This window comes from Amphiprion ocellaris, chromosome 8 (assembly GCF_022539595.1).
Source record: "Amphiprion ocellaris isolate individual 3 ecotype Okinawa chromosome 8, ASM2253959v1, whole genome shotgun sequence".
In the NCBI taxonomy this organism is placed as follows: domain Eukaryota; kingdom Metazoa; phylum Chordata; class Actinopteri; family Pomacentridae; genus Amphiprion; species Amphiprion ocellaris.
The window spans coordinates 9,996,446-10,023,712 of NC_072773.1; the positions used below are offsets into that span (position 1 = coordinate 9,996,446).

Genomic DNA, 27,267 nt, shown 5'->3' on the forward strand with positions numbered 1-27,267 from the left:
AACAGGAGATATTTTTGGCAACACATGAAACTTTTTGCTGATCTGTACTACAAAGCACATGAAGCGGTATGTTGACCTTAGAGTCAGAGTTCTAAGGCTCTGTTTTAACCTGGGTAGATCACCATGGTAATTTATGCTGAGGAGCTACCCTAATCCATCTCCCTTTACTCAAATCGCTTCCTGACAATTCTCTATTGTGATACAGATTCTCAGCTGAGACAGTATGTTATATCTGCAAACTTGTTAAGGTGGTATGTCACTAAAAGCACAGAATGAAACTGTGCAGTTACAGTATCACACACTGTATGCATTGTGTTGCCAAGGGAACCCAACACGTATTCAGCTCTTAACTCTGACTGGGGTTTTAGTTTTTGTCAGGCTGACTTACACAAAGAAAGCCGGCTATGCCAATCTGGCTTCATAGTACAACCCTTAGGAAATCCTGACCCTGAAGTGTGTGACTCCACATAATGCTACAGATCACTGATTTTGCATTACAGCAGGAATTAGTTGATTTGTCCATTTGTCCACCTATTTTATGCACAAGTTTTAATCAGAATTATGGTTTTGAAATAGTATTGTTTAATTATTTTTGTTTCATTTTCATCAGAAAACATAGGTCATAGATTTTGTTGAAATTCACATCGGCTGCTGTTTTCATGTATTTTAATATATGCTACATGGGTTTTCTTGCATTTTCTTCCCAAATGTTGCTTGTTGTAAAATAGTTTAAACATGTTGAATTGTGAAAAACGTGATAAAAAGCCATGCCTAATCACATTGTTTGTTAGATGCACCACCTCTTTGCACTCCCTTTGTCTCTGTAGTCCTGCTTTCAACAAGGGGTCCTCCATTCTGAATTTGGTTCACTAAATATGCCCTGCTGCCATTATACAACAGGACATATTTGCTATCATCCTGCTTTTAGCATTAAATAAAGAGTCCGACATTTTGGGAAATATGCCTATTTGCATGCTTTCAGAAATGTCAATCAGTTAACTGTGCAGGTGTTGCTCTGAGAATTTTTGAACTTTGGACAGAGCTAGACTAGCTATATCCCCCTGCTCCCAGTCTTTATGGCAAGCTGCACTAACTATGCTCCCACTGAGCCTCTGTGACCTGCTTCAAAGTGCACATAGACTCATGACACTGACATTCATCTGAATATTTTGTTCTCTGAAAGAATGCAAGTCCGTGTATTTCCCAAAATATGTCCAGCCTTCCCTTTACAATAGGTGTTCTAAGGGTTACAGTGAAAAAACTAGCTAGAAGCCAAGCACGATTAAGGGAAAATGAAATCAACCACGTTTGACTCCGAAACTGACACTCATAAAACATCCCAGTATCACTACTATGGAAAAAAGACAATGAAAAAAATGTTAGACGAAGTTAAACTGATGTCGAAGAAATTGTTGAGCTTTAAATTCTGTTTCAAGCAACCAGCACCCGACCACCCAACACCCCACTCACTGAAATACAAGTGCATACTCTGTAATTTTGTGTGTATTATTAGTACCTCAGTGTGTTTCCTTTTCTATCTCCATAAACATTTGTAGAAGACCAAACATGAGTTTACTGCTTATGACTGTACTGGAATCTACTTGACACCCCCTCCAGCACTACATACACAGCCTCTTTATATATCCCTGCACAGACATACACATATCATACAGTGGCTCTTGACAAATGTTTGCCTCTTTTTTTATTTAACCTAGTGCAGTGTCTGCTCAGATTATTACTACTAGCACTTTTCTCAATATAACTGACCCACAAATCCAAACTACTTTACAAATGGCACTGGCTGAGTTATATTATCAAAACAACAACAACCATCTATCCATTATCTATACACCACTTAATCCTCATTAGGGTTGTTGGGGGGCTGGAGCCCATCCCAGCTGACAGGGGACACTCTGGACAGGTCACCAGTCTATCACAGGGCTACACATAGAGACAAATAAGTATACTCACATTCACACCTACAGACAATTTAGAGTTACCAATTAACCTCAGCCTGTTTTTGGACTATGGGAGGAAGCCAGAGAACCCGGAGAAATCCCATGCATGCACAGACAGAACATGCAAACTCCACACAGAAAGATCCCAGGCCCAGGCCAGCGTGCGAACTGGGGATCTTCTAGCTGTGAGTTGACAATGCTAACTACCGAGGCACTCTGCAGCCCAAAACAACGATATTGAAAATCTAATGAGTGGACTCCCATAGCCAGCATGGTTGGTTTTTCATGTGTAGGATCCACTAGCCATCACCAACAGTGAAACAGGACATGGGGCTCCCCGTGATCAGAGGAGCCGAGACACCAAGACATCTTTCAGATCTGGCAGGATGGCGTAAACTAAGTATTGAATCAGCAGGAGGAGAGCATGACCGCAGATTTTAAGGGATTCCCCAAAAACAGACCTCCAAACAAGAGCAATAAAACAATGTGTTTTGGTGCCTACAAGGAACCAAATGGCTGACATGCATCCCCAGTCATTTGCAGGATAAAGACCACCTAGCCCCAATAAACGCACTGACCAACTGTTGAAGAGGGGGTCAAAATCTTAATAAGGACTTCAAACACATTCCACTCCACTGACACTGCTACAAATTCTGAACTCATATTACAACAGAGAAAGACAATTTCTCCACAACCCTGGATTTAATCATTGTTTAAGTGTATTTATTTAAAGAAACTATTGACTATTAACATCAAAAACCTCATCATGGTCTGTCTATATATTGCCTTTTCTGTAATCCTCAGTTTTATTTGTTTTGGTACCAACATTATCATTTTTAACATGCCTGCCATTCACATGGTCATATTTGGTATCACTCTGAAGAGCTGTCTGTCAGCAGTGCACCTAGGTAAATCATGTTCCCCTAATTACAGTATTTTTAGAGTTATAGATACCACAAAATTACCTGAAAATTTAAATCTGTGAGGGACATCAACCCTCCCTGATGGAGGATGTACTAGACCCCTACTGAGTTAAAGTCCGTTTTAAAAGACCATGCCTGAAAGTACCATTTTGAATCCCCATATTTTGAGTCCTCCTATCTCAGAGTCCTCTGATCTCAGAGCCCTCCTTTACCATCGGGTACTCCCAACTCCGAGGCTCCACTCTGTCCACCGTGGTTCTGATCAACAGGTTGATCGGATCATCCACCGAGGCAGTATCATCACACTGCAGCATCAGCGCAAGTAACTTTAAGTCACTGAAACTTGGTGCAACTTTCCCAAATTCTCTTTTCAAATAAGCAATTTACAGGTTAACAAATTAGCCTACCATCAAATTAGCAGCTGCTTTCAGGTGTGATCTCTTTATCCCTTTCCCTCAGAATGTAATAATAATTAATAATAATTTCAAATGTAATATTAACCCCAATGTTACATTAAAATATTGTGTTCTTTTACTTCCCTTTTCCTTCAATCACATTCACCGCCTTGTTTATTTTGGGTTATTGTTTTTCTTAAGGTGTGTTACTGTTGTGTCATAGTTGTTATTAAATATACATTCAGTGCCTCAGTTGTTTTGTTGTTCACATTTTGGTCCCTAAATTTTATAGATTCCAGCTACCGAAATTTTATACATAACCTGTTAAGCTTAATAATTCCCCTACAATTCCTGAAGCTCTTCTTGAAAGCACAACAAGAGGTGCTTCATATGCTGCACTATTATATTAGTTTAAACTTTTACTTGGTTCCACACACTGCTTGGGGGTAGTTGTGAAGCAAAATAAATGGAATTTTCAAAACTTCCAGCAAGATGACATCACCTCATCTTTTCAATCAGGAAGCTCTCTGTCTGTTGCACCTCAACAACAAATACGATGCCCAGCTGCTATTGGCCTACTTGAACATGAGTGCAAGCCACCAGAATGAATGGATTTCAGAGTGTGGCGGTGCCATTGTTGCATTCTGTGTGAAAGGGCCAAAAGGAACATTACTTAAGTGAAATCTTCAGTATTGGTCCTATTTGATCTTTGGCCCAAAGTTCATAAATTATTTTTATTATATTTTGATGTAGTAATTGAAAATTGATGTGTTGAATTACTGGCATTTTAGAGCCTGGAGACAGTGGTGTGCTCAATTACCAGTTACTAAAATAGTGGATTTTCTGTTGACTAATCAGTTCATCAAGAATTCATGTCCTCTTATTTTTTAAGTTAAGATTTAAACATACTAGTATAAAATCATGTTCAAGCTAAAACAAAATAGATCTTTCAGTCTGTTTTAGCTTATAGTCAATGATCTCTATCTCTAGATTGTTATAGTAAATATTAAAATAGCTGCATGGTTAGCCTGAGCAGTAAGGGCCCCATAGCTGAACAGTGAAAAGTAAAAGAGCCATTTTCAGAAAATCTGATTAGTCAGATGTCTCAGAACTGGCAGCACAGTTTGATTGACAAGTGCTCTCTGGGAAGAGGAGAGCTGAAACAGCACAGCAATGAAAACTTAGCAGTAAACGAAAACGAAACCAAGAAAAGCACGGATCTGCTGAATTACCACTTGTAAACCGCAGACAGAGAATTTTTAAAAAATACTTGGAAGAAGCCCGAGCTACTGTCTGCAATTGAACATGCAATTCTCTCTGCAGCTGCCTGTGTCGCTGGCGTGGCGTCTGCCTGTGTCTAGGCCGGGCAGTGAGGGGTTAAGTTGGCGGTGGCTGGTGCATTCGCAGCAGGAAGGCAATGGCCGGGTCTGGGCCGGCATCCAAACAGATGTTGGTTTGTTTCAGGGCTGTGGTTAAATAGTTGGATAGCGTTCCAGCACACAGGGGAGAGAGGAGGGGATTAGAACTGTGAGGATTGCAGCTGCACAGACAGAAAGAGAGCAGGAGGAGGGAGAGAGACAGATAAAAGAGAGCAAGACTGGAAGCCAATGATGCAGAGCTGAATATAAAGGATGGTAAGCTGCATGACCTCCACGCCTTGATCACCATAATGCAAACCACCAGCACACACAAAAATTAATTATACTTTCAGAGCACAGTACATTTCTGTTTGGTTTTATGTTGTCATTTGTCTTTGGTGCAAAGCTCTCACTGTAGTATGTTTTTGCACTATTCCACCCACTCACATGTCAATCAAGCAAGTCTGCCTTTTTGCATTCTGCATTTTTAGCTTTCATTCCCAATCAATGCATTAAAATCTACACTTTACTTCAGCAATTTCATAAACAATGCTTATTTGCTTTTTTCCCCATTGTGAGAAGAATATTTGAATCTGGTGTCATCTCTGTTAGGTACAGAGCTGGAGGTGGTTGTTTAGCTGAACATAAAGGGTATACCCCTGTGCCAGATCACTTGTATCACAAATGATGTAAATTTGTATCACCTCTTAATAATTGCATTATTTTAAAGTTGAACTGTTTCATGTTATGTGCTCTTATGTATTACAATATTTAAAATATGGCCTCCACAGTAGTGACTTAATGAAACAAAAGTCACTACATCTTTTATTACTGACAATCTTTTCACTAATGCAGCCGCAAATCATCCCACTTCCACCTCTGTGCTTTACTGTCAGGACTATGCATTCACTGTAGTAGTGCTGTAGTTGTCATGCCAGACAGTTGGACCCCATCTAAATCAAACAAATTTATCTTGGTGTCATTGACAAAAAAATGTACTCTTAATATTGACCAGGCTTTTTTTCATGTTCTTTAAAATAAATTAGATTTTGCAGTTTTGTGCCAAAGAACAAGCAAAGCTTTTATTTCCTGGATGTCATCCACATTATGTAATGTTCGTTGGATTCTCTGAGCTGTCCCAGAAACTCTTTCTTCCATGTGTTCCATTGCTAATCCCCTGTGCCAAGTCAGGAGCTCCTGCCCATCTGGTTTTCAGAGCTAGATTGTGCAAATAGTACACTATTCATGGTGTCATTTTAAGAGGACAACTACAGTAGCTGTGATTAGTGTTACTTTGGCTCAAACTGTGGGAGATTACTGCTGAAACTGTTCCCACTGACTTTTATTAGGTTGCTGATTTTCCTGTATCATTTTTCATGTTTGTGAAGTCTAATTCAAAATCACAGGTGTACTTAATTATGTTTCAAGGAAGGTTTTGTAACTTGTGTGTCAGTGATCACAGATGTACTCAGTTTTGTTGTGGTAAATATCTACTTGCCTGTATTTTCATCTTCCTTGAGAATTTGCCTTTGATTGTTCATAGTCGAAAATACTCTACTTGCAAAATTAGAAATAATGCAACTATTGAGATATGATACAATTTTGAATCATCTGATTTCTAGGTGGCACCGCACAGTGATAGTCACTTCTGTCGTATACTGTAACATTGTAATATCTTGACTGCACTTTACCATACCTCGAAATTATTTATGTTGTGAATTGGAGCTATATACGTAAAATTGAAGATGATGGTAAACTTCATGGAAATTCATATTAGAGCACTAAAGGGACAACAAAGATATCAACGGTACATTTACAGTACAAATAGCCAGGAAGATAAAGTTGTAGATAGTAAGCATATGTGAAGAGAGATCTGGTAGGACATTCATCCACATGTAGGTCAACAGGGCTATAGGAAACTCTTCTCAGTCTGGAAAAAATGACCAACAGCCAGAGGATCGAGGGAGGATGGCTGACGGTCTGACAAAGGAGCCTCAGTAAAAAGAGTGGACAAAGAGAAGAAAACAGAGAAGAGGGAGAGATAGGCATACAAATTTTAGCTTCAGCATTCTGAAGCCCTAAAGACGATCATCAGAATTGGGGTCTCTGCATCAGCCATGGAAAGAGAACACAAAAATCAGCTATGTATATGTGCAAAGAGGCAGTGTCGATGATCTCTTTAGTCAAAACATGGTGAAATCGAAACTAACACCAATATTATTTACCTTCACACTCTGGGAACTCGCACACTTATTGAGAGTTATGTCTGTAACTATCTTCTCTCTGTTATTGGTTTTTAGGAACAGAGAATGATGTGACATCCAGTTTTTCATAGCAGATCAGCACACATTGACTTTGACAATTGAGAAAAGTCATCCTTTTGGATGTTCATTCAAGAAATAGAGAAAATCAATAGACCAAGAACAGAGCCCTGAGGTACTCCGTATTTCACGAAACCAATGACATACAGCTATTATACAAAACACAGCGAGACAAGTGAGACTTTACCTATGCAAAAGCAAGGCCCAAAATGCCAAATAGATTTTTTTTTTGTTTAGGAGTATATGATTAGCGTGTTGTTAGATGCTGCACTGAGGTCCATGAAGAGACAGAGAGAAAGTGGAATTAGAAATTATAATAATTTAAAGTTAAAGTGTACCTGAGTTCAAATCAAATATTTAGTATATTTGCAGCATTGACTTTTGCATTATGTTCCCGCTAAATATGTTCAGCCACCACTTAATCCTCATATTTAGGAGGTACAACAGCCTTCAGTCTGCATCGAAATGTTGATAATACTGAATGATTTCTACCTTCGGAGAGGTGCATGCTTGGTACGCAGAGTAACCTTTCACATAATAGTCATGTGGCCTTTGTTGCTCGATCATGTCAATTCGCCCTGTACAATATCAGGAAGATCAAACTCTTCCTGTCTGAACATGCAGCACAACTCCGGATTCAGGCTCTCGTAACATCATGCATCAACTTCTGCAACTCCTTACTGGCAGGCCTCCCCACATGCACGGTCAAACCTCTGCGGATGATCCTGAATGCAGCATCATGCCTGGTTTTCAATCAGCCAAAAACTGCTCATGTCACCCTGCTGTTCAGATTTCACTGGCTTTCAGTTGCTGCCTGCATAAAATTCAAAACTCTGATACTTACATACAAAACCACAATGAAAACAGCTCCCTCCTACTTGAACTCTCACATTCGGGTCTACACTCACTACGCTCGGCCAAGAAAAGGCGCCTGATACAATCACCGCAACAGGGCAGGTTGATAGCTAGACTCTTCTTCTTTGTGGTTCCCTATTCCTCTGTGGTGGAACAAGTTACTAAATTCTGCCTAAGAAGCAGGTCTGAAATGAATTACAAGCTGTTAGAACACAGGTGTCAGTGTCCACAGTTGTGTGTTTTACATCAACATGAGCTGAGAGGCAGCCATGTAAGAAGGAAGCAATCTCTGCAGTAATGGCATCTTAAACCCTGACCATTTGCTGCTGATCACGATGACAAAGAAAAGACCTTCTGGAGCAACGTTCTGTGATCAGATGAAACACAAACTGACCTACATGGTCACAATGACCATAGGTATGATTGGAAGATGAAGGTGAGACCCTTAATTCCAAGAGCAGCAAACCTACTGTCAAGCATAGTGGTGATATGCATGGAAACTCAAGACTGTCATGATATACATGGTTTTTACGAGTGTACACATTACTGTGAGAACCTACGTTACCATCTTCAAGTCTTGTTTAGGGTTTGCACACGACAGTATGGGCCCTCATGGACTTGGGTGGATGATGAAATTTAGGTCTCACTACCTATACAGACTCATGGCAAGGATGAAAGGACATTTATTCTCTGCTATTGATACAGAAAAGTACTGGCAAATTCTTTGGTGTGAAACAGCAGCAATTTAAATATACTTTGAAATTCAAGGAAGATAAAATAAATGTATATTTGGTAGATTTACATTAGAAAATGAAGAAGGCCTTATGGTAAATCAAAGAAAGAAAGCAGAAGAAGGAAAATATAAAGAACACAGAAAACAAGAAGTGTATACCTAAGGACAAAGACAGGGCAAAGAGGGGACAAAAAGAAGATGACCTTTTTTTTTTTTTTTTTTTTTAAAGTTACATTTACATTTTGACAACAAGGAATTGTAGATTTCTTCCACAAAAAAAGGAAGAAAATATGCCTCCAGGGTGCACAGAGCAAGCGCAGGAAAACTTCACCAGTTTTTGCATAAATAGTACTTTGAAGTCAGAGATGGGGTAGTAGGAGGAGAGGAAGGAGGAGAAGAGAAAAAAAGAGTATATGTGGCTATGAAAGAAGCGCAGTGTCAAAACTTTTTCAAGTGCAGCTGTAGTTAAATATGCCTCTACGGCCCTAGGGGCCCTGACTGTACTTGCATGCTTAGTGTTTCACCTCTTTCCTCCACTCCTCACCTTCCCTCTGCAGCCCCGCCCTCCATTAAGACTGCAGATACTGGCTTAGCCCTTAGTTTTAGCTCACACAGGCCTTGATCTCTTTAGACAGCCAGCGTGAGAGCTGCATTTTGAAGTGGATTAGTCCCTATAGTATCTCTCAAATTCTTTTTATGTCCAGGGTGTTCATGGTTAAAGCCAATTAGTTCACAGGTCTGGCTTTTATACAGTCTTGGACATGTTGGGGCATGACATCGAAGATTATGTGGATAGAGGAGAGGTGAAAAGAGCACTATTTAGGTAAAATAGAATTCAATTTAGTCAACTCACAGGAAAATACTCATTTTCTATCAAGTTGGTCCAACTTACCAAAATCATCTGAAATGTATATTCTTTCTTCAGCTCTCATGCTTCTATGCATTCCAACAGTAAATAAAATGCAAGTTAACAATAACAACCTAAAAAGACAATTGTACGTATTTAGTAAAAAAAAAAATCTAAATTTCTGACATCAGTTTCGCTATGTAAAAAAAAATTATTTCTGAAGAAAAAATCTATAAATTATATATACAGTGAACCCTCGCTATAACGCGGTTCACCTTTCACGGCTTCACTGTTTCACGGATTTTTTTTATGCAGTTTTTTTTATGCTTTTTTTAAACAGTGCATTGTGTTCTGCATCCTGATTGGCTAAGGGACTGACCAACGTGAACAGTCTCCGCGCCTCGTCTCTGTACAGCTTGCCAAATTTACGTTTGCAAATTTTCTCCATGACAAACCCCACAATGTCAACAAAATGTTCTGCACCGGCAAAGGCACCTGAGGACGCGCCCAAAAGGAAGAGAAAGATGCTAAATATCGCAGAAAAAGTTAAACTTCTGGACATGCTGAAGGAAGGTAGAAGCTATGCGGCTGTCGGGCACCATTATGGAATAAATGAATCTTCGGTTCGTTCCATAAAAAAGGAGGAAAATAACATAAGGAAGACAGCAGCAATAAGTTTTAACAAGGATGCAAAAAGGGTTGTAACTGTCCGCAACAAGACCATTGTAAGGATGGAGTCTGCTTTAGCTTTGTGGATTAACGACTGCAGGAAAAAGAACATTTCGCTGGATACCAACGTTATCCGCACAAAAGCTAAAAAACTTTATGAAACCTTTGCTGACAGCGATGACATTCATGACAGCGAAGAAGTGGAGGATTTCGGGCCATCGACGAGTGCTGATCATGCAGTAACAAGCCGATTTAATGCCAGCAAGGGCTGGTTTCAGAAATTTCAGAAACGCTTTGGACTTAAAAATGTTCTTCTGCATGGAGAGGCCGCCTCTGCGAATACCGCTGGAGCAGAGGCATACGTGAACAACAAATTTAAAGCGATCATTGAGGAAGGGGGATATAAGCCTGAACAAGTTTTTAATATGGATGAGACAGGTTTATTTTGGAAACGAATGCCCTCTCGCACCTTTATCATGCAGGAAGAAGCCAAAGCCCCGGGATTTAAAGCCCAAAAAGATCGTTTGACTCTCGTTATGTGTGGAAATGCTGCAGGTTTTATGATAAAACCAGGACTCATTTATAGGTCTAAAAATCCAAGAGCCATGAAAAACAAAAATATGGATGCGTTGCCCGTTTACTGGATGCACAACGCAAAGGCTTGGATGACAAAAGCGCTCAATCTGGATTGGTTCAAACAGTGTTTCATCCCGGAGGTCAAGCGTTATTTGAGAGAAAAAGGACTAGACTTTAAAGTGCTTCTGCTCCTTGACAACGCCGGAGGTCACGCTGATGATTTGTCTTATGACAGTGTGCAAATCGAATTTCTTCCGCCTAGCACCACATCGCTGATTCAGCCCTTGGACCAAGGCATCATCCGTGCTTTCAAGGCTCTCTATACGCACAACACCCTGCAACAGCTTGTTGATGCTGTGGACTCGGATCAAGATTTCTCACTAAAGGACTACTGGCGTGGATACACCATTGCATCATGTCTCCAAAATATTCAGAGGGCTATTCAGGAGATGAAACCTGAAACTTTGAATGCCTGCTGGAAAAAACTGTGGCCAGAGGCAGTGCAAACCCCGAATGGAGGCTCCCTTGACGACATCCATCACTCCACGGTAGATACAGCTGTGAATCTAGCTAAACAGCTCGGAGGAGACGGCTTTAATGACATGACTCTTGATGACATTAATGCCCTGATTGATGCGCACACACATCCGCTGACTGATGAAGATCTGGCAGAGATGACAAAGCCACCAAGCGAAGATGAGGGACAAGGGGAAGAAGAGGGAACATGTGTTGATAAAGATGAGGAGGATGGACTAACACTTGGTCGCTTGGCAACCATGGTAAGAATGGCCTCGGAACTTCAGCGTGCGGCACAAGAATGGGACCCTTTGATGTGTCATTCATTACAGTTCTCAAATATAATCGAAGGTGGCATGTCTGTTTATAAAAATCTTCTTGTCCAGAAGAAAAAAGAGTGCCAACAATTACCCATAACTATGTTCTTCTCTCGGAAAAAGACACCTGCACCACAGCCTTCAGCAGAAAAAGACGTTGCAGAAGAGCGGTGTGACGAAGCGGCAAAGTTAGAGGAACGGTGAAATACGCGTGAGTCACAATGTGTCCAACTTCGTACTGACTATTAAAAATATTATTTTACAGTATTTCCAAAAACTATCATAGTTATTTGTTGAAAACGTTTATGTTTTTATTTTTTTTAAATGCTTGGGCCTGAAAACAGGTTTTGGTCATTGGTTTCATTGTATATGTAGTTCAGTATTGTATAATAACTGTAAAAAATAAAGCTGACTACTTCACGGATTTCGCCTATCACAGGTTCTTTTTGGAACATAACCCCCGTGATAAATGAGGGTTCACTGTATATATATATATATACACACACACACACACACACATATATATATATATATATACATATATATTGCATTTAATAAACAGCTAGAAGGCTTCAACAGTTCAGTAAAATTTGTTTATATAGCACCTTTCACAGCACAAAATCATAAAGTGCTTAAAGAAAATCAACATGAGCTGATAAAAACAATAAAGACAGAGAAAAAAAACAGTAGCTCTAGGATAAATACATTAATGCTAAAAGTAATGAGAACATACACCTTGTAAACCTCAGTCATAGTAGGTGGGACAAAGGTTTAAATAGATAAGTCTTAAGTTCCTTTTTAAAGCATCAACTGAGACTGCATGACAAAGGTCTATTTGGCTAGGACATTCCATAGGGTTGGAGCCACCACTTCAAAGGCACAATCATCTTTAGTTTTTAGTCAAGTGCGGAACACTATGAGAAAGTTCTTATGCAAAAATCTACTGACCTATTGGGTATATGAGGTTGGAGCAGCTCAGAAATGTGAGCAGGTGCCTGACTGTACAGCTCTGAATGTAAGAACATGAATCTGAAATTCTGAATCTGTGAGTCAGTGAAATATAAAGTTGTGCTGTCTTGCTGGACCTGATGAGTAACCTTGCAGCGGCATTCTCAACTAACTATGAACAGTCTAAAGATGAATTATTCAGGCAAATGAAGGGGAAACTACAACTGTCAACAATTTTCAACACAGGCTTTAATACTATGGACCTCAGCAATAATTGTAAAGTCAAAGAAACGTGTGTGTTATTTGAAGTGACATGGTTTTCAAAGTGTATTTACAGGTCGACTGTCACACCAAGGATTCTGAGACTCCTCCTGCAGGTAACTGTTTATCATTCAGTCCGTAATAACTAGCACACAACTATGCAACTTTATCAACTTTTCTGCCTTTCATCCGAAAACTGTTGTTGTGTAAACTGACCCTAAGTGTCTTGATAAAAATCCTGTAATTTACACTTTCAAAAGCTGCACTGAGATCAAGTAGGGCCAAAACAGAGCATTCGCCTGCATCAGAGGACATCATTATGTCATTACTAATTCTTAGTAAGGCTGTCTGTATGGAATGCAAAACACAGTATGTAGTTTGCACGATTGTGTTTTTAAAGCCTCCACTATGACAAGCTCTAATATGAAAATGAAACCTATGTGCACTGATTCATCTGTATTAATTGTCTAATAATATGTAATAACTGCTGCAGCCAGAGTAAAGACAGGAATTAGTAGAGAAGTTCCATTTTACCCATTTTAGCTTCTCTTTGTTGACTGTCTGTAAAATCCTTCTTGTCACATCCAACGGTCTTAAATTCTTAACGGTAAAGACTAAGTTCCATTTAATTCTCAAAGGCCTTATTAAGTGTGCTTCAGTGTATAGGCATTAAAGCACTGTTATTACTGTTCCTCAGGTTTATTCTTAGAGATTCTTCCAACACAATTTTTGTCACCTAGTTCGTCCCACAGCTTTCAAAAAACTCATACAAATTATATAGCAAAATTGTTAATCAGAATTGGCGTGGTACAATTTTTGGTACCGATTCAATGTACAGCTGTTCTGAAATTTGTTAAAACTAAAAAATAAAACTGCGTTTCAAATCCATTTTGAAATGAATGGAAATTTAACTAGACAACTGCCAAAACCAGCCATCTTTAGAGTCTTGTAGCATATTCCAAGTAGAAACTTGCACTTGGGTTACAAGACTTTAAATGTTATTTGTCTAAATTTGTGTTTTGATATCTTTGACAGTTTTGATGCAGTCACAGTTTAATGATTTTTTGTAAAATTCAGATTTTTCTTCTGTTTTTATTGGTTCCATATCTGTTGGGTAAAACTTCAAAATAAGAGTTTTCCTAGGTTAACAATGGTTTAAAGATCTTTATTAGCTGTGTTTTGTTTATTTTTTCTTTATAAAAGAACAAGACTCTAACAAGGCTAAGGGAAGACAGTAAATGGATGTGGAATTTTCAAAATGAAAGCCCTACTTAGCAAAACAACAGCAAAAAAAAAAAAAAGTTAACAAAGGTACAAAATAGAAGTTCTGAAATGTTACAGAACATTTACCAAGAGCTCTGAAATATGCTGGCTTTTCAAAATAAATACACCCCCTGTGCTGGACTGTCAAAACAAAATCTCCCTGATGTCAAAGGAGATCACCAAACCGTACTTCTTTCTGTCTCTTTTCACACATCAAAACTGTTTACACATTTGGATTCACTTTCAAAATAAGAGTTAACACCAAGTAGCCCACGAAAAACGTTGGCATTTACAGGGAGTCAACAGGATTCTGTAAACCATGCTACACTTTCAAAGTAAAAGATAAGATATGCTAAAAGGAACTGATCGGAGTTTGTGACATATGCTCGCTTTTCAAAAAACAAGCACTTATATAAAGTATACCCTATGTATAATTATTGAAGGACATAAAAAAAAACAGGCAGAAGTTGCATTGGCACACTCAAAATGTCTTCAGAATTTTTTTCAGCTGAACCATATTATCCAAACAGAGCACTTTGTTCTCAGACTGCAGGTTTACTTGTGGTTCCCAGAGTTTCTGGAAGCAGAGCCTTCAGCTATCAGTATCTTATCTTAGGTTTAGAAGGCACACATTTGCTTTCCTTTGTAAATTAGGATTAAAACTTTCTTTTTTGATAAAGCCTATAGTTAGTGCTGGCTCAGGTAAGCCTGAACCATCCCTTACTTCTGTTTGTAGGCCTAGACTGCTGGGGCACTGCCCCATAAGCCACAAAGCACCACAACTGTACTCTTCTCTATTTTTCTCTCCATACAGTTATATGCCACCAGTGCATATCATTACCTTTGCGTCTTCTGCCTCGTGCACGTTTTATTTTGTCTTCTCTTTAAATATTTCTGGACCCAAAGCTGCATATTTCTGATCTACAGTTACCGACATCACCAACATTCCAGGGTTTATTGTTCTCCTGGACAATGTCAATTTTTCTCTGCTATCCTGTTCTCTCTGACCCCTTTACCTTCACCTCAACCAGTTGAGGCAGATGGCTGCCTTTCTTGAGCTTAGTTCTGTTAGATGTTTGTTCTTGTTAAAAGGGAGTTTTTTCTTCCCTCTCTCACCAATGCATTGCTTAAGGCATTAGATTTGTTTAGTTTTCCTCCATATGTGCAGCAATCTTTTTTAACTCTCCACTTTATACAGTAGTGTCTGTCATGCACAAAGTCATCTGTGCCCTTCTTGTGATGGTTTTAATGCAATATGAATAAAATGATATAGTTATTGGTTCAGATTGTGGATTAGTTAACATTAAACATAAAATTATACACATGAAATTTATATGAAGGTAGGATAGTGGATAGTTTGACCTCATTGGTGATCTGTTGGGTAACTCGTATAGATGGGAGATGGGATTCAATTTGTCAGCAGTGTATATATGTGTGTGTGTGTGTGTGTGTGTGTGTGTGTAGGTGTGTGTGTGTGTGTGTGTGTGTGTGTGTGTGTGTGTAAAACAGACAGAATGCCTGGCACCTATCAGACATGATGATGATGGTATGAGTGGTTAAGCTGTTTGAAGAAGGGATATGGGTGTTGAGAGTGCTTTTAGAATGTGTGTGGGTGCATATGGGAGGGGTGGGATGGAGCATGACCCCCATCCAGCTGCACAGTCTGGCACACACCTGGGCCTGCTGTCTAAACTGTTTTGCATGGCTGCCCCTGTAAACATGTGTTGGTATTTATGACTGACTGTGTGTGTGCACGCATGCGTGTGTGCATGTGTGTGTGTGCGTTTGTGTGTGCGCATGCATGCATGTGATAGGGTAGTTTCGTCAATTGTTCGTCTGCCTCTAACATTTTAACACATGCAACTGCGACTTAATTCAGCTGATGAGGTTAGTGATCTGTACTGGGTTTCTATTTATCAGGTTAATCAATAATGTAAGTGGTTTATACCTCCCAAATCGCTCACTCTTAACGCTAACATTATAGCAACAGATACTAAAACTGATACCATCTCCCTGATCTCACTGGTGTTGACGTCATCTTCCCAACCATGTTCTCATCTAGAGATGTCTGCTTTTGTTTTTTCTGACTGCAAAGCATTATTAGCATCACAGCAAGTTGTTGCACCACACTCTCTATTTTGTTTCTTTCTGGTTCCCCATGAGATCAAGTGAAGTGGACCACTGCTCCCTGACTGTTCCCTCTGGCATGATAATCTTGAAAATATCCTATACAATGTGATGTGCTGTTTCTCTCTTGTAGTGTCTGCTTGTTTGAAATTAGAGAGCTAATACCTGTGAAGCTTCTCATTTTATGTGTGTGATGCAACTCGATTTCAAAATCCATCCATCCATTATCTATACACCACTTAGTCCTCATTAGGGTCACAGGGTGCTGGAGTCTGTCCCAGCTGACTTGGGGCGAAGACAGGGGACACCCTGGACAGGTCTCCAGTCTATCGCAGGGCTACATATAGAGACAAACAATCACACTCACACTCACACCTATGGACAATTTAGAATCATCAGTTGACCTCAGCATGTTTTGGACTGTGGGAGGAAGCCGGAGTACCTGGAGAAAAGCCACGCATGTGTAGGAAGAACATGCAAACTCCATGCAGAAAGATCCTGGGAAGGCCAGGACACAAACCGGAGATCTTCTGCCTACAATGTGAAAGTTCTAACCAAGCCACTGTGCAGCCCTGATTTCAAAATGTGTTAGAATATTAAAACTCCTGTACTGTGAGCCCAGTATTAGTTGAAAACTCTTTGAATGAGTCAATCATATCCAACTGAATGCCAGCTGAACACTTAAATGAAAGGATACAACTCAAGGACATCTGACACTTTGTACAAAGGAAGTAACATGGTTATTGGCAGTAATCTGCTTCAGTTTAATTGCTAATCTAGAATTACAACAGACTCTTTCCAGGTTTATATCAAAATGACAGATTTCACTGTGTTGTCTTAATTTTGGACCAAGACCATTTAAATACCAAGACTAATGAAGAAGACATCTTACTGTCTAATGACAGGGTTAAAATCAGAAGGCTTTTGATGATGACCACATTTGTCTGTCACTGGAAGTTTATGAAATGCTCCCTTTATGACATCTTGTTTCAAGCATGACTAAAAGTGGTTTAAATCACGTCTTTTCAAGGCCGGTATTAGATGTGCTGTTTTTTTAATTTTTTATGTCAGATGTTTAGAACAAGGTTGATATTTAGATGCTTAGTAAAGATCACATCTGAATAAAAATTACCTTTGACAACATAGTAAATATGTGGATTCTAAACCTGCTTTGGGTCCCGGTGGTATGGCTTTTGGTCACAGGATGTTTGATCTTCCCAGTATTGGCAGGTGTAACAGTTGAAAGCAAAGTACTCTACTTTTAGGTACTCTTCCTGTATTTGTGAGCTGCATATGTTTAATATGTAACAGACAGATTATCAGTCATCTCTGTGCCCTATTAACATTACAGTTTATAGCTAGAAGGACCCTATACCCTGAGAGTAATTCTGATGTCTTTGATACGGATGTGTGTGTGTGTGTGTGTGTGTGTGTCAATGTCAATGTCAATGTCAGCTTTATTTATATAGCACATTTACAACTAAAAAGCCCAAAGTGCTTCACAACAATAAAATACACTAAAAGATGACACATAACTTTAAAATTAGCAAAGTCATAAAAATAGAATAAAAACATAAATTATACTATGCAAATAAAATAACATATTCAGCACATCTGATGATTAAAAAGCCAGGGAGAAAAGGTGCGTCTTAACAAGAGATTTAAAGTGCTCAAGTGACTCAGCAGCTCTGACATGTGGAGGTAAACTATTCCACAGAGTGGGACCGACAAAAGAAAAGGCTCGCTGACCTCTGCTTTTCTTAAATTTGGTCCTGGGAACATCCAAGAGTAGCTGGGATGAGGACCTCAGAGTTCTCGCAGGTTTACGAATGGACAGTAAGTCACACAAATAAGAAGGCGCCAGGCCATTTAGACATTTGAAAACCATGAGAGCAATTTTAAAATCAATTCTCTGGCGAACTGGGAGCCAGTGCAGTGATGACAAGACTGGAGTGATGTGTTGGTACCGTTTGGTTCCAGTCAGTAAACGGGCAGCAGCGTTTTGGACCATCTGTAGCCTATGAATTGAGGCTTGGCCCAAACCAAGTGTGTGTGTGTGCATGTGTGTGTGTGTGTGTGTGTGTGTGTGTGTGTGTGTGTGTGTGTGTGTGTGTGTGTGTGTGTGTGTGTGTGTGTGTGTTGCATTTGTGTGTGTGGGTTTGTGTGTATTAAGATGTGTGGGTATTACATTGTATCACAGTGTGTTCAAAGATGTGAACCTCAATCTCAGCCCAACATTACCATTTCATGGAAAGCATATGGGCTTCGTAGGAGGCCTGAGGGCGTACCACCTCTGGTTGTCAAGAGTTGGGCCTAATACTGACTGTCTATGCTCCAGCACACATTGCTCACATTGTCGGGCATGTCTGCAGATGCACACAGATGGCTTTAACTCAGACTCACCATTACTGCCGTTGAGTCACTGTACAAAACAATAGTATTTACCTGCCAACTGTTTCCTCACCACGTTGCAAAAGCAGTATGTGGTCCCTTGTGCAAACATCATCTCACAGGCCCAGGTGAGATAATCTGCAACTAATGTTTAACATTTGATTTCCCCTGCTTGAAGTAACAGGATGGGATTTACCACATCCAGATAGTCAGATAATTACTCATGCAAAACTATATCACCCTGACCCTCCTTTTGATTGTATGCTGCTTTTTGTTAACCCATACAGCATACTGTCCTATACTGGCATTTTTCTACAATCATACTATAAAAGTTGATATTTAGTAGATAGTTCCATTTTTGGAGATAAGTACTCCTAAAAAGCAGTTAAAAGGTATCTGGAGTAAGACTAGAGAAATCTCACTGAAAGCCTTAAAGGCAATTGAGATCTTATGGTCATAGTTTTGTCTATTATTTCTATTTGATTGAGGTCATAGTACTCACCAGGTTAAATGCTGACATGTGACAACATGAAATGAATGTGAAACCAAAATTCACGGGTCGAGAAACATGACTCAGCAAGTTGGACAGGTGGTATACTGTATATTACTGTCCATAATTACTATGAACAAAAAGTACACTGCATAAAAATTGTTGACTTTTTCTTTTTTTTTTTTTAATCAGGGAGATTATGCATAGTCCAACATTCATATTAAGTTCAAACCATTCAAATATTACACATATGACGTTTTAACATATTTGAGCAAGCAAACACTAAAATAAATAAATCTCTACAAAGTCCAAAATTTTATCACAGGACCTGCAGGTAACTTTGCAACTGTTGATGTTGAACTCCATACATTCCCAATTAGAAGTAAATGCACTAATTAGACCTGCATGTGAGGGAGTGGCAGGCATGCCAGGAAAAAGAATTTGCTGTCCAAAAAGAACATTAGAGCAGAACTGCACTTTGCCAATGAACCTGTGTACAAGTATCAGGCCAGTTGGAATAATGTGCTGCAGACAGACAAATCACAGATAGAACTGTTTGGTCACAGGAACAGAAGCCATGTTTGGTTCAGAGTGTATCACCTGTAACAGTGGACGCTGTCAAAGAGCATCAAATGTGTGCTTGTCCAAACGTGGCCATAGTTGCGTGTATGTATAGGTTTACTTCATGATTTATTTTCAAATACTGTAAATTAAATAATCTGGGTTTTGGCCTGTTGAGAACCTGATTGTCACACTGCATGTGTTTGTGATGACCTGGTGGTCATGTGATTTCAGCAATACATTAGGTAATGTATTAAATTGTTATTACACGAGCAGCTCTGTGAAACTGTTGCACAGTCTCATGCTGTGTCTGAAATCATCCCACTGTTTATGCATTCACTACTCTCACACAATGGATACACAATGGCCTACACAAGAGTGAGCTGTAAAGAATATTTTGTTTAAAACTTGATTAACACAAGCAAATGAGATGATCTGTATGAAGCTTGTGTGTTGTAAATGTGCATGCATTCTAATGTTATCTCATCTTTCTTTAGATCAAATTTAGTTCTTACTTTCAGCCCCAACCATATGATGCCAAAAAATACAAAATGTGTGAAAGATAGATCTTTAAAATGATGATGTCTTGTTTTTTTTTTTTTTTTTTTTTTTTTTTACAATTGCCACACTCATTGCTACACCAAGTATTTATCTTATTATACCTCTTTCAGGAGCTTTCAGTTAACTACCGGTACTCCAAATGTACTATCCACTTTACATGGACTGTGAGAATGTGGAAGCCTTAGTATTCTCCTCAACAGAAGCAACATGTAATCCATCATATATCCACCATGCCAAAGTTTTTAGTTTCATGAAAGTCATAGTTGTAACAGAAACAAATAGTGTCATTGCATTTTTCTGAGTTTCTACTGTTGAGGAACAATGACAAATGCCAGCATAAGATGGTGACAGTGGGGGAAAGTCCACAGCAGCTGAACCCCCAACGTCTCAATTCCTTCAAGGTTCAATACTCAGACCAGCTCATAATGAAGCAAAACCAAGATTTGTAATCTGTTCTACCCAAACCAAGTAATATGTGAACAAAAAAAGAAGAGCAAAGGATACAAGAAATGTTTTTTGAATCCACCTTTCTGAACTCACAGAACTTTTGTACACTTCTTAATTTTTAAAATATTTTTTATAATTTTTTTCTTTCTTTTTTTCCCCTTTTCTGGTCAATTCTTATAGCTGAAACCCTTCTGAGCAGGGAAGGGGCACTTAAGGGTGGCAGAAGAAGCTGAAATCAGTTTGTCACTAAAAAATCAGTGCCTACTGCTGCTTGAATTTGCAAACATGAGAAAACCAAACCAATGAACTAAAAGAAACTAAAATGCTCCTTGGAGCTGTGGAGTTGGTTGTTGGGTAGTTCTCTGTGGGTTCATTATTACAAGCAAGACTTCTGATTTTCAGATATTTGATCTAAGGTAATGTAACAGTATTGATTAGTGCAGCTTTAAAGAGGTGTCTGGACTTGCATTTACAGTGTCCTCATTGTCCTTACAGTTAGACGTGTTGTGTAGAGGATTAGATTAGGGATGTCAGAACAGGGTGAGTTTCCTCTGTGCTGAGGTCGGTCAAGTTGAAAGGGAATGCTGCCTGCTGGCGTGTTTGTGTTTCAGCTGCTCTTTGTTACACTGGGTGCCTTGTTTCGCAACAGCAGACTGCTGGAGGGGGGAAAGGAGAGGAAAGAAAGTATGAGAGCTCAGAAAACATGAGTAGAGTCAGATATTGGCTGCCAAACACAGACTATACTCTGCCATTTTGTCTGATGAGGTTGTATGGAAGTGTGAAATATTCTTCTGCTTCTGGAATGTACAATCACTAAACCTATAATTAGAGCTGAGTATTGTGCCACATTGTTTAAACTACTGGCTGGCACAAACATTTTGCTACAAACTCTTTCTCTGATACCTTACTTTGAGGAAATGAGTCATGTTCTTCTTTGCAACCGTTTTTGTTTGCTATCTGTAAGACTGAACATTTTTAGTTTTCTGATCAATAAACATAACTACAAATCTGACTAAACAAGAAGGGCCAACTTTTGGTCTTTGACACTGACACACTATTAAAAGCTATTTGACGATTTGAAATTTGATCTCTCCCTCTGTCAGAAATTTAGGAGTCATCTTTGACCTACATTTGTCATTTGAACACCACATACAAAATCTCTGCAAAATCTCATTTTTTTCATTTAAAAAACATTTCAAAACTTCGTCCTACTCTCTCCCCTTCCAGTGCTAAGAAGCTGGTTCATGCCTTTGTCTCCTCCAGGCTGGACTACTGCAATGCCCTCCTCATCAGGATCACAGCAAAAAGCCTCCAAAAGCTTCAACATGTACAAAACACCACCACCAGGATCCTGACGAAGACACCCAAACAAGCTCACATTACACCTGTCCTCCGTAACCTCCACTGGCTTCCAATCTTAAAACGCATCCAATACAAAATCTGTCTGCTTGCCTACCAGTGCATTCATGGACATGCCCCGGACTACCTTTCAGAACTCTTAACCCTTCACTCCATCTCCAGACAACTTCGATCCACCAATACCAACCTTCTGTGCACTCCAAGATCCAGCCAGAGAACAATGGGCTACAGAGCGTTCCAGACAGCTGCTCCTGAACTGTGGAACACATTATCACCACTCCTGAGGGCCCCACAGTCCCTGGAGTCATTTAAGAAAGGGCTAAAGATGTTCTTATTTAAGTTCTAACATATTACTATTGTTTCTACAATGATTCTTTTAAATGTATTGTAGCACTTTGAGATTATATATGTAAAGTGCATTATAAATTAAAGGCATTATTATTCTTATTATTGATCCCATTTCAACAAGCTGTCACCAACCTTTGAGTGAACGTAAATTTGATGTGGGTTTACTGTCAGTAATACTCATTTTGTATCTACTTATATCTTTCTTTGTCCTAATTATTTTTGCAACATATGAATAACATGTCCTGATAATGGGAAGGAGTTGATGCCACAGGCCATTAACCAGTCACCACTGTTTCTACTGGGTGTAGTCTTTCGTACTGGACATGTGGTTCTCACCACATCTTCCTTATATATTATATCACAAGGTGACCATAATGACAGGTACAATTATTCCAGTTTTGATTAATCTGAAATTATTTCAAAGCTACATCCCATCCAACCCAATGATCTAACACTTATACATTGCTTGTTGGCAAGCTGGAAAGCAGGAACAGGGGCTGCTCTGCTGCTGACTTTAAATGACCCAGGTTCTGTTTCTGGCAGCATATTTTTGGCAAATGGGCATCAAATTTATCTCATTGTGGCACAGTGGGGAAGAAACTGATACATAGTACACTGGCAGAACGGAAAATATGGGATTCATTAATCCCTCCATATGTACTGGGTTGTTTTTCAGCTGCTGGCAACACACTGCAGAGGTGAAGTCACTGAGTAGCACGAAGTGAGGAAATGCACAACGAGCCAAACACACATGCGGAGGACAGTGTGCAACCAGACAGCATGTGCATTTACTGTACATGCAAACAGTGTGGAATGTAATCAATGAATGTTTTTAAACAGCTTAGATTTGCTATATTAAAAAGACAGGCCCCACAGTGGGAACTCAATGCAACAATAGTGAAAACACCTGGTGCAGAAGTTAGAAAGCCTGTGATCATCGAATTAAACTGAGTACACCTATGATTTCCAGTCAGACTCACTGTTGACCATGGTAATAAACTGAGCTGCTCACTGTAGAACTTTGTCCATTCTGGACCTATGGGCTGTGTCTATTTGTGTGTTTGCATCACATAGCCACTTTGAGAAGTATTGCCAGAGGAACTAAATAATCTAATTGGGAGAATTTCCAAAGATAGAAGAATATTCAGGATAATCAGTGACCAACTAAAAAAAATTCTATTGCAGCAGAAATCAGGAAATATAGAACAATCCCCCTATGAAATTCAGAGATTTTATTTCCCCTGATTTAATTAGCATTTTGTGAGCTCATTTGGCAAGGGCTTGAAAGTAACAGACCATCATCTATATTTAAAAGCCTAAGAACCTAATCTATTATAATTAGAATGCTATAGGTATATTAACTTTTGTTATACTTCATGCTTGTTTTTAAAGAATCCAAAAAATATAGTCAGTATAATCTAATACTATGTGTGTATGGCCTATGATGCCATGTGCAATTACAGTTTAATTTACCACTCAGGTCTTAGACTGTGGTTAGAGGAAATGGCCATAGCAAATTACACAATGGAAATTAAAAACCAGTGTATTGTGAATCAGCATAGCTAAACTCTGAGTAACTCACAACAAAAGGATGGAGGCCAAAGCTGTTTGGAGAAGGCTGGGCTTGTTAAATGAAGGAACAGGATAGTGATTTTATCCACCACCTTTACACTGCAGTTTTCACTTACTCACCGAGTATTCTGTCATTCTCTTGCAGACATTTTAGAGGTTGTAATGCCATGAATTACATGAATTAAAGGATTCATTCTGGAAGTAAAATCAATATTTAGATAATGCTTTACTTGTGTGAAGGAGAAAGGAGCATTCCACATGTACGTGTTAGGGTCCATCCTGAAATTTAGTATTGCACTAGTATTTTCAAAGTTGAAAAAAAAAGAAAGGTCCCAATCAAAGCAGCAAAGGCCAAGATAGCCTGATTTTTAGAGCCCCTTATGACTCAGACTGGACCCTACATTATCCACAATATAATATGTTCTCTGTATCCCCAGTTCATAATCCATGCTTTCAACATTTCAAGACCATTTTAAGAAAATAATTCTTATTTTCTCAGGGATTAGTTGGTGTAAACATATTATTTACCAGAATGAAAAACACAAAATATGCTGTTTAACATTTTTCACATTGTTCTGCATGAAAAAAGTAATATAGGGGCTCTTTCATCCTGTTTATAAACAAAGGTCAAGGTCAGGATAAATGCTGTTATACCTGAAGTGAAAATGTCTTACAGCTCTTGACATTATCACAGACCAGAACTAACTCTTGCTCCAAAATGGGAAATCATAATTACATTATTATTCAAGGCTACGGAAATATGCAGTCTTGGTTGAAACAGCAATAAAACAAGTCTGACATGACACACAAAAAAGTAAGATTAAAACTAAATCAAAATGTGGCTGGGCCAATCAGTTATTCTATCCCTGGACAACCAACTTAGTACTTCATAAATAAGATGAAAAAAATATTAATTAGGCAAATCTGAAGCTGTCCATTAATTATTCCTAATCTGTTTGATTTAATGTTTCACTCAGAGCATTCTTGTTTTTACAGACATGTTCAAATCTTAACCATCTAACAGAAGAATAAAAAAGAACCATTACTGTTGTATCAGTCGTAGCTGTTCCAAGATACATAACAGATGCACTTCTTTGAATAAACCTCTGCACAGTTGTGTCTAAAGGGCAGTTCAGCAGTTCCCCAACAGTTTTACATTTAGACCTCAGAATGGTTGTGACCTCATAGGGTAAAACAGAAAGCCTGAACTTTATAATCATGACCTTTGTCTAAAACATTTAATTATGGAAAGGACTCATTGCACCAGAAGACAAATCATCAATTAAAGGATTATGGCTCATTTCCTTGAATCAAAGTTTGTGTGTTGTGGCTTCACTATACAAAAGGAAAGGTGAAAGAGAAGAGTCAGAGGAGCTGAGCCAGACATCAGATATCGACATTGCTGTTTTCTTTCACCCTGTAAATTCTGAAGTTCATAAACCACCTGAACAGAAATTAAATGTGAGACTGAAATTCAACACAAAAGAAGTGAACTTTAGAAGATGATTTCTTGATAAAAGACTGCAGTGTGAAAAAAAAACCATCCTTATTTCACTCCGATAAACTCGCCCTTGTCCTTTTTTTAAAATGTCAACGCTACTCTCCCAAAGTCATGCCCTTCATGCAGCGCCTCACTGCACAGTCTTCAACCTGGTACTCCTCTATGTCGAACACTTCCTGGCTACCACAACAATATAACTGACTCCCTTCACTCCCCCCAAAATAGATTCTGTTCCTCCTTTCTATTATTCAATGTAGCTACATTATCCAGCTCCATCTCATATTGCTCACCTCCATCCAGGACTCAAAACACCCAAAATTACTCCAACATAATTTATTACTTATGTTCATTCTCCACCGACATCTGTCCTTCTATCCAAAGCCATCAATGCGTTCCAGCGTCCTGCGTCTCAACCTCTAGCTGTCATCCTAGAATCAGTGTTTCTGTTGGCCTTCCTTTTCTCCTGCGATTCCCAGAGTTCATTGCAACATCAACCTGCTGGTCGAGTTTGATCCACATCACCATCCTACAGCACCTCTTCCACATCCCGTATAAGACTCCTTAGTCTGTTCACTGAAACAAAGCCAATCACGTGGGTTGTCTAACACCCATTATGCACTTCAAACTAGAGTCACATCTACTCCTTTACAAATTCGTAATACACCAAATACAAACCAGGAAATCTCAGGATGTCTTGCCTTCCAACCCTCAGTTTGTTACAGAGACTGGTCAAGTCACAACCTCATCCCGATTCCTCTTCCACTTCGAGCAAACTCTGAGGACATCCAGAATCCTAGCATGTTCTCTGGCTACTCTTTCTGTATTGACATAGCTTCCAGATGCAGGGTTCCAGACCACCTAATCAAGGCCATTGACCTCAAGTGTATCTGCTTCTCATCTGTTCAAGACCTACGTTATGCCCACTCCTTCTTTGCCGGTCCGCCAGCCAGGGAGCCGCTGCAGATAACTGATAGAGCATTTCCCCACACTGCATTAGCTCAGATCATAATGCTCATTTGCATCCAAAAAAATAATCAAACTTCAAATTGATTGTGTGGTCCTTGCTAGTGAAATGGATATAAAATCTTCAGCTGATGTTCAGGCGCAGGACCACACCTCAGTCACTCCCCTTCCTGTTGTAACACTCTTCCCTTCCCACTTGTTTATTCTCGCTTCAGTTTGATGGTGTGGTCCTTGCTAGTGAATTTAGAAAATCACTAAATGTATGATACATAATTTTGGCATGCCATGTGAAGTAAAAACAGCTAAAATTTTGCAAGCAGGCCTTTCATTTAAACATAACCACTTGGTGAACATGACTGAAGACATTACAAGGCCTTAAAAAGAACCCAGGCAAAGAATATATGCCATACCATGGCAAGAAATTATACAAAGCAGGTCATTAGAGATTCCTGTTTTCAAAAAATAAATAAATCACTGCCTTTACTGATGAATATACAGTGAAAACAGTTTAAATTGTCATTTGCACTCTGATGAACGGTACATTGCTTAATGTCCCTCAATTGCACAGCTTTACATAGAAACAAGTGAATACTCTATAAGAGAACATTGTGGGCTTGGCCATGGATAGTTGCAACACATTGATTGTAAAAACAACTACCGTTTTTCCCATCACCTGAAAATGGACATTCATGGGATTGAAGTAGTTTTGTTTTAACTGTGAGAATTTGTCGAGGAATGTGGATGCATATTTAAAAAACCCATGTAGTGTATTTGGGCTGGAGAGTGGCTCGGTGGTTAGCACTGTAGCCTCACAGCTAGACAGCTCCCGGTTTGCATCCCGGCCAGAGCCTGGGATCTTTCTGTATGGATTTTGCATGTTCTCCCTGTACATGTGTAGGTTTTCTTCCATCCATAGTCCAAAAACATGCTGAGGTTAAGTGATAATTCTTAGATGCCTGTAGGTGTGAATGTGAGTGTGATTGTTTGTCTCTCTGTGTAGCCCTGTG

General features: G+C 39.2%; 1 long non-coding RNA gene across 1 annotated transcript; it reads left to right on the forward strand.

Moving 5' to 3' along the window:
* Nucleotides 1-4,703: 4,703 nt before the first annotated feature.
* Nucleotides 4,704-23,243, forward strand: LOC129349549 (uncharacterized). Its single transcript, XR_008602597.1, has 2 exons — nucleotides 4,704-4,910; nucleotides 21,781-23,243. It is a non-coding gene; the product is annotated as an uncharacterized LOC129349549 (long non-coding RNA).
* Nucleotides 23,244-27,267: the final 4,024 nt, after the last annotated feature.